A 10,749-nucleotide genomic window follows, 5' to 3' on the forward strand; every position below is an offset into this window, starting at 1 on the left:
AATCAGCAGGTGAATGAAAGAATGTAATAACCACCAGAAATTTCACTGTTTCACAGAATTTCAGAACTGAGAGTCTCTCTGGATTATTTGAAGCCTGGTATCCTATAGATCACAGCATCTTAAATTACATGTTAATTTAATTGACTCTAATAACTTCTTAAATAGAATTAATACTTCAGAAAGAAACCCAAGCCTTGTCTAGACAGCAAAGGAAGAACTCTCCTACTTCCTCAGGTAGTTTTTCTTACCCCCTTTGAGATTTCAGATGTTAACCACCAGCTATTTGAAGTTGAGCAGTCTTAAATATTTGTATTTTACAGCTGAAACAGGTATATTGTAGCTTCCAAATATGGACTCCCATGTTCTGACTCAAAAATTTTGTACTGATTACTTTTCTTTTCTTTTTTTGACACTCTACAGAAGTGACCTCCCTTTTACTAATTTTGCAATTTTGCAATTAAAGACATTGAGTTAGCTGCCTAGTCTGATGCCTTTTTTTCCATCATTACAGAAACTTTCTGCATTGTCTCTAGATTTGTAAAAGTAATTTTAAAGAGTAGACTCCTGAAAGGCAGAAACACAGCATTGCTCTGTTGCTAATGGGAGCTCTGTATCAGAGGCAGTAATAAAATATAGATATTGTAGAATCTGCCTCAGTGATAGAAATGTCAAGCAGCATCAGGTATATTCTCACCCCCCCTTCAAAACACAGTGATAATTTGCCATTAAGATGAACTTTATTAAGTCTGCCAAACAGTTGATTCTTAATTCATATGATTTAATTCAATTGTTTTTTAAAATTTTATTAGCAAAATGTCACTTAGTATTTATTATGAAATGTAGTTTTATTATTGTATCCAGGTAAATTTATTGAACAAACAGAGAACTATTTAAAAGATTTCCCATTACGAATTATATTAGTAATAGGAAATCCTTAGATCTTTTAAAATTAAATTCCTCATGAGGTTTTTCTCTTGTTTAGGACAGATGCCAAATAACCAGTCTATAAGTAGCTCTTCTCATCCTACTTACTCTTTTTTTACCTGGAGTTTCTGGGCTTTTACTTTGTTACAGGTCACTTTAAAAATAAATTATGATGATGCAGTTTCCCTCAGCTTACTTTTTAGAAATCAGGGATGAAGTCTAAAAGTTTAAAAATGTGCAGTGTAACTCCTAATGTAAGTCATGACATATGGTTTTGGTGGAGAAAGAGTTGGAAGTGATGATTGAGGAGAAGCTCAGCATGAGCAGGCAATCTAGTGCAGAAAGCCAACTGTACCCTGGGCTGCATTAGAAGCAGCATGGCCAGGAACAAGGGAGGTGATTCTTCTTTTCTGCTCTTGTGTGAAGTATTGTGCCCAGTTCTGGAGCCCCCAACAAAAGAAGGACAGCGCTCTGTGAGCAAGTCTAGAGGAGGACCTGGAAGATGATCAGACAGCTGGAGCACCTCTCCTCTGAAGACAGGTTGAGAAAGTTTGAGTTGTTCAGCCTGGAGAAGAAAAAGATACAACAGGGAGATCTTAAAGCAACTTCTCCATACCTGAAGGGGGCCTATGAGAAAGCTGGGGAGGGAATTTTTTACAAGGGCATGCAGTGGTAGGACAAAGATGAATGGCTTAAAGCTAGAAGAGGCTAGACTTACACCGGACATTAGGAGGAAATTTTTTACTATGAGAGTGGTGAGACACTGGAACAGGCTGTCCAGAGAGGCTCTGAAGGCCCCATTCCTAGAAACGCTCAAGACCAAGTTGGATGGGGCTTGGAGCAAACTAATCTAGTGGGAGCTGTCCCTGCCCATATAGGAGAGTTGGAATTAGCTGATGCATAAGATCCCTTTCAAAGCTATGCTATGATTCCTTTGGGGTGGATAGTATAGCAGGACCTTGATAAAATGGAAGTGCATACACTTCCTCCTTTTTGAATACATATGCAAACAACTCTTTGACTATCTCTTATTTTTTTCCCCTTCAACAGCATGCCTTGGCAAGTTAGAACAAGCAACCCTTTCTGAACCCACTGTGCTAGCAGCCATCAAAAGACAGAGTACACTGGTGTTGCATAAGAATTTTCCATCTCTCTCTCAAAATCGTCTTCCTGACATTCTCACTGTGAAACAAAGAGGTGGGTGGAGTAGTGTTATGTTGTTCCTCTGGACATGTTTGACTAACTTGGGTTTGGTTAATTTTAGGGAGATCCAAGTTGGTGGATAAGATTACTTTAATAATACATTTTTCACACTTTTAGCTTCAGCATGTCAAAACACTTGAGAATTAAGAACTTGAATTGTAAAAAAAAATAAATAAGATGATTTAAGTGCTTACCCTTAAAATAGTTTTCCTTTATTAACAATTTCAAGAAAAATACACTGATGACACCCAAAACATTTAACACTGAGAAACAGCAGCTATGCACAGCAGCCATAGTTCATAGCATTTTTAAATAGCTAACTGTAGATTCAGGATTCCTAAAATATTACAATCCTTGAGCCAACCAATATGATACCATTAAAACTCTTTATTCATTTACTTTAAGTTTTTTCACTGCCTTATTCCACTGACATCAATGTCATTGCAGTATCAATTGCAATGTCTCCATGTTATGATGTTATGGTAATTGCAGTCTCATACATTTCAATTTTTAATGCTAATTTTGCTGGCTTCACACAGCTTTTCTTCTGATGTTAACTGCACTGTCTCAGACATTTCAACTGACATAGTAACTGTTTTAGGGATACATAACTGCAGTTTATTGGAAAAAACTTGGACTAAGGCTAGCTATTTGCATCAAAATTAATCCATATCGTGATAGTTATATGGAAAAAATATTCATTATATTGGCAGTATTTCCACTTTAAATACGATTTAGTATTTGAATTACTAGTTTATTGTAAAGGGGAGGGGAGGAGGAGAAATATCACATTCCAGATCTTCAGCTATAGCACATTTCCTAAAAAAAAAAAAAAAAAAAAAAAAAAAAAAAAAAAAAAAAAAAAAGAGAGAGACATTACATTAGAAACATTCATTTAGGATTGTAGGATTGCAGGGGAAAAAAAATTCCTGCCTTTATACCATGTAAACCCGCTGAATGTTTATCCACTTTTCAAACCTTCAGTGATCATTTTACTTGCTAGGTTCTTCTGACCTGAACCAGAGAGCAGGCAAAATCCTTCCTCAGAGGAAGATAAAAAGAGCATAAATGTTTCATGCATGTGATTCGCACCCCCTTGAGCCTCCATGCATGGATTTCATACAGCAGTGCCCCATGATTAGCTGAACAAGTTAATAGATACACAAGGAAAATACCTTGTACTCAGATCTTCCACTTGCTCTTCTCATTCTTCATTCCAGCCACATTATTGGGGGAAATGGCCATTTTCTCACTATTAGAGGCAAAAATCTACTCTCATTCCCTAATGGGGTATAATCTTCTGTAGTGGAACAAAGCAATCAGATGCCTCTGATTACCGAGAAGTGGGTGTGAGCCGGTATCAAATCCACCTGTGCCCAATCAGGGCAGGCCCCCTATTGAGCATGTGCAAGACCAGGGGGCCAATAAAAGGTGAAACTCACGCCCACAGACTAGCTCACTCTTGGGCTAGTCAAGAGAGAGGCTGGTAGCTCTTAGAGCACTGCATCACCTTCATTGCGCCACTAGGGCTCATCGCCTCTAGAGTGAGGCTCTCTGTGGAGTCTCGAACCCAGGGCCTTCGGCATTGCAGTACTGGGTCTTAACCAGCTGCGCCACAAGAGCCTCACCTTGGAGGCGAGGAGCGCTAGTGGCACAATGAAAGTAATACAGTGCCCAGCAGTGAGCTAGTCTGTGGGTATGAGCCCCACCTTTTCCTTTTATTGGCCCCCTGGTCTTCCACATGCTCAATAGGGGGCCTGCCCTGATTGGGCACAGGTGGATTTGATACCAGCTCACACCCACTTCTCGGAAATCAGAGGCGTCTGATTGCTTTGTTCCACTACAATCTTCCCATGCAAAAAGTTAAGTCCTGTTTTCAGGAATACACACAGGGCATCCATTTATGTCAATAAATAACAACTCCTGATGGTAAGAAGACAAAACCTAATTCAGTGGAATAAATTAAGTACAAGAGAAGAATTTGGTAATTCTCCTGTATAAAACCCTTCTTACTGTTTTTAGATACCAGCTTCAAATACTTAGAAAGGCTGATCAAAAAAAATGAGGGTCAAATGTTTATTTTTATAATATCATTGATAACCACATTATTGACCTATATATACAATAAAATATCAAATGCAATAAACATAGTGCATCACTTTTCAATCAAAGTGCTACTCCTGCGCTCCTTCATTGCCATTTATCTGAATTGCCATCTATTTTTGCAAAATGACCAAAATAACTGATCCAATAGGTTCATCTGCAGTTCAAAGGCATAGTTTCTTTTGGTAGCAGAGAAATAAGCAAGGTTTTTTTTTAAAAAAAATACCCTTAGAGACTGTTTTATAGGGAGGTTTTTTAAGTTTCTTTGTCCCCTGTAGCTGAAAATCAAGTTCTAATAAATGAAGGTTAGACATAATGGGATTAACTTGTAGTCTACTATGAAAAATAACATTTTTTGAAAGTGTAGTTTTCTTATATATATACTTTATGAATAAAGGAGGCAAAAAATGCCAGACCAGATGAGAAGACTCCCAAGACTCTTGTAAATCTTAGGACAGCTCAGAGACTGTCCTTAAGACCAAATCTAAATTTTATTAAAAAATCTTGCAAAGACCAAAAATGAATTTTCTAAAGTTGCTTGAACACAAAACTTACACCATGTATTTGGGCTCTTACAGAGGGAAAAAAATTTCAGTCAAGGTATAACAAACAGAACAAGAGATTTTCAAAACATCCCAGTATCTTGGTATCTAATGCAGATAGATGGATGAATTTAAGGAAGTCCTTTGGCTTATATAGAAAATTGTCACATCTAACTTCACAAACCCTCTGTAGACAGACTGCAGTACAGAGATATTCTTCACCTTTGACAGAATGCCTGTTCCCAACAGCTCTATCCTTCCTTTTCAAGTAACAACCCATAAAAGACACTACTGTGCTCTTAGTGAGACAAGATTTACAACAACACACAACTGACCCTTCAGGAATTTACCTTCCTATGGCTTTTTTTTTCTAGGGTATTTTAGACACATTTTTGATCTTGTGGTGTATATACATACTTAATTGATTAAGCAGTCACATAACAATCCAGCAAATTCAATTTCAACCACTCTTTAAGATTTTGGTAGGCTTGATGTAATTTAGTATTATAACCCAGTGGAGAAAATTTTAATGCTAGCACAGTGTTCTAACAGTTAGAAGTGATCAAGATATGCATGAAGGGAACAAGGTGTGAAAATGAGTGTTACAGAAGTCCAGCAGGAAAACAGATGATGTGTTCATCACATTCAAAAAAGTATTTAGAAAATAAAGACAATAACCTAAGTCAGAAATTATTTTCATATGTAATTCAGTCCAGAAGAATTTCCAAAATAATAGTATGACCAGATTACTACTACATGTCTTTACATTCTAATTACTACCCATCTAAAAACAAATGCATAGTACACTGGCAGTTATTCAAACAAATTACATGAAGAGTTTTATGTTTCTGTTTTTGGATTTTGACACCAAAGGTCTGCTCAGTTACAACAGTGAAAATCCCTGGCTTGTCCTGCAGAGAGCTACACAATTTTCTGCTTCCTATTGTCATGTCCTTTTCCAGAAAAGACAGGAAAATTACATCCTCCAGGTTATTCTGTTGCAGTTCTCTCTGGAGGATATCTTAAAATGGATAACTATTTCCATTACATTCTATACAAAGATTTTTACCCACCTTGCTATTTTTCATGCAGTCTATTATTCCCCAATTCCATAACTAGGACAGTGGTCCCAACATCACAAAGTGCACCAAGCCTCTCAAAACCAGCCACTTTAGCATGAACAAAAACATGTTCCAGGCAAGCTGCAGCCTTGTTGTTGCCTTTAGACCACTCCATTTCTCTGGCATTCATCAGGGTTCTAAGCCTCCAGGACCTCAGGTGACCTCCACAAATCTGCTGCCTTTATTTAGGGGCAACAGTCCTTTCTCTGCCTCATTTGCTGTAACACAATCTTGCTTACAGTGAAAGATCCCAATATCAGATTAAATTGTTCCACCTCATTTGGCCCAGCCAGGTCTGTAGTCATTCCAGAAATCCCTCAGTGTTGCAGCAGAGTAACTTGGTTCCCAAAATGGCATTTGGTGGCCTTCCAAGAGAATACTCCCGATTTTTACTCTCTAGTGTCTCTGGCTCCCCAGATAGTGGCACCTTTGATCATCTTCAGATGTCTCACCCAGGATCAAGTCACCTTCAGTCATCCCATGTTGCCCTCTGAAGACTGCCAGCTATAGTCAGTCCCATCTTATTTTCTCATGCACATTCTTCCTGACTGCCAAATCTTGGTATTCTCTCAGGAGGAACTCTAAAAATCAAATGGGTTCTTTTTTCCCTAGAGGTGACAATGGGCAACTGAATAAAGAAGCTTGCTTTGGGTGACTGCTGTCTCTAAACATCTCTAATGCCAATTTCTTTCAAAGACAGAAATAAGATGAATTGGTTTTTTGCAGCACAGACTTCAAAAACTCTATTTCCCCCAATCAGATTGAAAACATTCTTTTTACAGTGAGTATGAACCCATATGTAGCTTCCACTAAGCATTGTAAAATCAACTGGTTTAATCTGAGCATGTGGACTAAATGACAGGTTTAGTTACTACTTTCTAAAGGATCACTGTTGCTTTCATTTAGTTTTCAAGGAGAAATTACAAATTATAGCTATCACCATGTAAGTATGCAACAAGATTAAAGTAATGTTTGTTAAACACAGAGCATTAAAAATAAGTTTTATATGTACAGCAATGAGCAAATCCAGAGTGTTTTTCATTAATGACCAAGCTGACAAAAATCACTGTAATAGTTTAATTCAATTTAGAACAAAGTCAAGCATATTGTTACTGAATGACAAGAAGAGTCAAACAAGCTTGCATACCCTTACTTTCTTATTGTACAGCTTAGTTTAGAGTCCACAAAACACTGGAACAGTCTGTACTTATAAGGCTGTCTTTTATCCTTGCTTTAACCCACTTTTCCATTAAAGTAGAAAAGGACTGTAATCCCACCTCAGAAAGATAAGAGCACTCAGATACATTCCCAAGAGCCTGTGTAGTTCAAAACTTTGACCCTCTGCCTGTATCTGCCACTACTTTGTTTATGTATTTATTTATTTATTTTAGTTCAGAAAGTGTAAAACTAGCTTTTTTTTAAAGTAGTTCTGAGTACGTTCAGTGGATGGATCCATTTTTCCTTAGGTAAAATTGTCTAACGAAGTAGTTTAGAAGTCTGCCAAGTTTATTATCTCAATATATTTAAAACAATTTGTATATGAAAAAGACTTTCCCCTTTTCTCTCTTTTTGATTACAGTCTCTTATACCTTTCTGGCAGATATCTAAGTTGTTTTTTTTTTCCTCCCCAACAATGTAACTGCTTTCTGTCAGTTCTTTGAAATGGATGACTACTAATCAATTTCTGTTAATTTGGTAAATATAATAAAATCAATGAAACACTACAGAAAAAAAATTTAAAAAAGTACAAAATGCATTACTCTAAGTGTGGGGCTTTAAAAGTTCATTTAGTCTGGGCACTTTGCCCACAAATGAACTGCTGAAAGAGGAATCAATTCCATGTGTCTCAGTAATGATCTGTTCTGCAAAAAGAGGCCTTTATGTGAAATCATATGTTGCAAAATAGTTCAAACTTTCTGCTGAATTATGCAATTGGAAACTCAGTGCTATTTTTCAAGTGCTAATAGTTCTACATTAGCTATATTTTAATCTTAATTCTGATTAAAAATGCTAAGATTGAGTGTTGTAAATTAACACAAAGTTGCTCCTGTGTTAAAGATTTTAAGTTGGAGTAAGGATGAAAAGGTTAAATGACTATTTAATTGGAAACATCTGGTAGATAATGGGAGAGAAGTTCAAAATTCCTAATCATATCCATTGCCCCTATCTTTAGTATAAAGAAGATGGGATCAAATAATCTCACATGTGTTATCCACCCAGGGCTTTTTAAATTATTGTTGTGCTTGATCTTACAAGTTCTTATTAAACTGCAGATAATTGCCCCTGCTAGTGGTATGCATCAGGCACGTTTACAAAAATCCAGCTGAAGCACTATGAAGTTCAGCAGAGGAAACCCTACTACTGAAAGATTCAGATTCCTGCTGAGTCAACCATAGGGAAATAATTGGTTTTTCAAGGACAGGAGATGGCATCTGATCTAATCAAGAGACATCTGTATCTCTGGGGAAGAGAAAAAGGCAGTCTAGGAAAACACAACTGGCAAGACTCTTGAATAAGAAAAACAAGTTTGGAAGAAAAACCATTAAGTCTTCTTCCACCAGCAGGAGGACATCTAAAAGATTAGCTATGAAGGGGATTGTATCTGGTATGTGCGACTGCTGGTGTGTGGCTTGCAAAAAGATACAACATCTCAGAAGACATATGTCAGGGACTTAAAAGTGATAGCACCTCTCCAGTCTAATCTTTGTGTAAATGAGGTTGTTTTTTAGTCTCTTCATATGTCTTCCAGAAAAGCCTATAATACCGTTGACTATTTTGGAAGCAGTAAACAAGTAACTTCATTTGCATTACAATATAGCTTGAGTTACAAACAATTACAATGTAAATTGATAGCAGAATTTATCACACTGAAAGGCATGCTGAATCTATAAATCAGGACACTGCAATACCATAACAAGTGCCCAAGTTTCCACATGGAAGGTAACAGCATCTGGTCCCTCTGAGGCCTCGTGGGAAGTTGATACCTGAGAGTTCAGGTAGGAAAGGATCAACAAAGCAGAAATCAGGAAGATACTCTAGTATTCAACCAAATATTCACTGAGGACTCCCCAGGTGTTTGTCACATTAGTTTATGCCTCAAACCAAAGGCTATAGTTTCTTCCTATGACTTTGAACATGTTTTCTAATGACATAAGAAAACACAAGCTTCTAACCTCTACTATGAGACACAACCTTCAGGCTCTATGGTACAGGCAATGGATAACACCAATCCCCAACCAAATTAAGGTTAGACCACTGCAGAAAGTACTAGAAAGAAAACTAAAGATCATACCTCCCTTGCTTGGCACAATAAAGGCCCACATGTACCATTTTCTTTCATGAAAGTTTTACAGTCTGAGTAACAGGAAAGAAGTGTCTCTAAAACCATAACAGTGATTCATGGTTTAACACTGGCCCGGCAATTAAACCAAGTAACAGATGCAGGGAGAGGGGCTTATGGGTTGGAAACTAAATGACACAGCTTTAATGAAACAGTAATGATAAATAGGAAAAAATTAGTAAATATATACAAATATACAGGAAAATTGATAGCACGTTCCTCCCTCCTATCCCCCAGTAATGCTCATATCACCACCGAGGCTGCAAGGCAGCCCTGGGAAAGTCCAGGCTGGACTCTTGGAGCCAGCAGCAGTCGGGAGCTGGAGGCAGGAACACACAGATTCAGGCTGGCACAGATCAGGACCACAGACAGACAAATGGATGGAATACTCCCAGGATGTCAAAGCAAACAGGGACAGGTGAAGAAAGGGAAGCAGGAAGGAAGGAAGGGGTTTGACCATCGTGATCCCTCAAATTTATACTGAATATGACCTGTATGGGATGGAATACTCTGTTTGGTCAATTATGTCCATCTGTCTTGTCTGTTCCTCCCCAAAGGAAGGCTGCAGGTGTGACCTCTTTACTCCTTTTCTCCTTCCAGAGGTGAAAATGTTCCTCAGAGCTGAGCAGTGTCCTTGGTTCTCTATACCAGTCTCTAGCAGTAACTATGAACATCAAGTGTTATCAGTCCTAGAAGCAGACACTGACTGAGAAACTTGCTGTTAATTTCAGCAAGTGCAGCCACTTACAAGAGACTTAGCTGAAAGTAAAAGTACAAGACAGAAAATTATCTTTATCCTGGCTCAGACCAGGACACAGTGTTATGTTGATAAATATCTCATTACTCTAATTTATCTGTATATGTTTTGACATGCCTTTCCAAGCCATATTCACTAATCAAGGGAGGTAACTCTCAGAGCATTCTTTAGAGGGAGAAAAAAAGAAAGTACTCAGCTCTGGTGAGGCCACACCTCGAGTACTGTGTCCAGTTCTGGGCCCCTCAGTTCAGGAAGGATATCGAGATCCTGGAGCAGGTCCAAAGGAGGGCAACCAGGCTGGTGAAGGGACTTGAGCACAGACCCTATGAGGAGAGGCTGAGGGAGCTGGGGCTGTTCAGCCTAAAGAAGAGGCGGCTCAGGGGAGACCTCATCACTCTCTACAACTATCTGAAAGGAGGCTGTAGCCAGGTGGGGTTGGGCTCTTTTGCCAAACGACTTTCAACAAGACAAGAGGTCTTAAATTGTGCCAGGGGAAGTTTAGGTTAGATATTAGAAAGAATTTCTTTATGGAGAGTGATCAAGCATTGGAATGGGCTGCCCAGGGAAGTAGTGGATTCTCCATCCCTGGAGATATTTAAAAAGAGACTGAATGTGGCACTCAGTGCCATGGTCTAGCAACCGCAACGGTGGTTCAAGGGTTGGACTCGATGATCTCTGAGGTCCCTTCCAACCCAGCCAGTTCTATGATTCTATGGTTCTATGATTCTATGATAGTACTAGGTTTTGCAAGAAATAGTG

Source organism: Calypte anna, chromosome 4B (genome assembly GCF_003957555.1).
Source record: "Calypte anna isolate BGI_N300 chromosome 4B, bCalAnn1_v1.p, whole genome shotgun sequence".
NCBI classification, from domain to species: domain Eukaryota; kingdom Metazoa; phylum Chordata; class Aves; order Apodiformes; family Trochilidae; genus Calypte; species Calypte anna.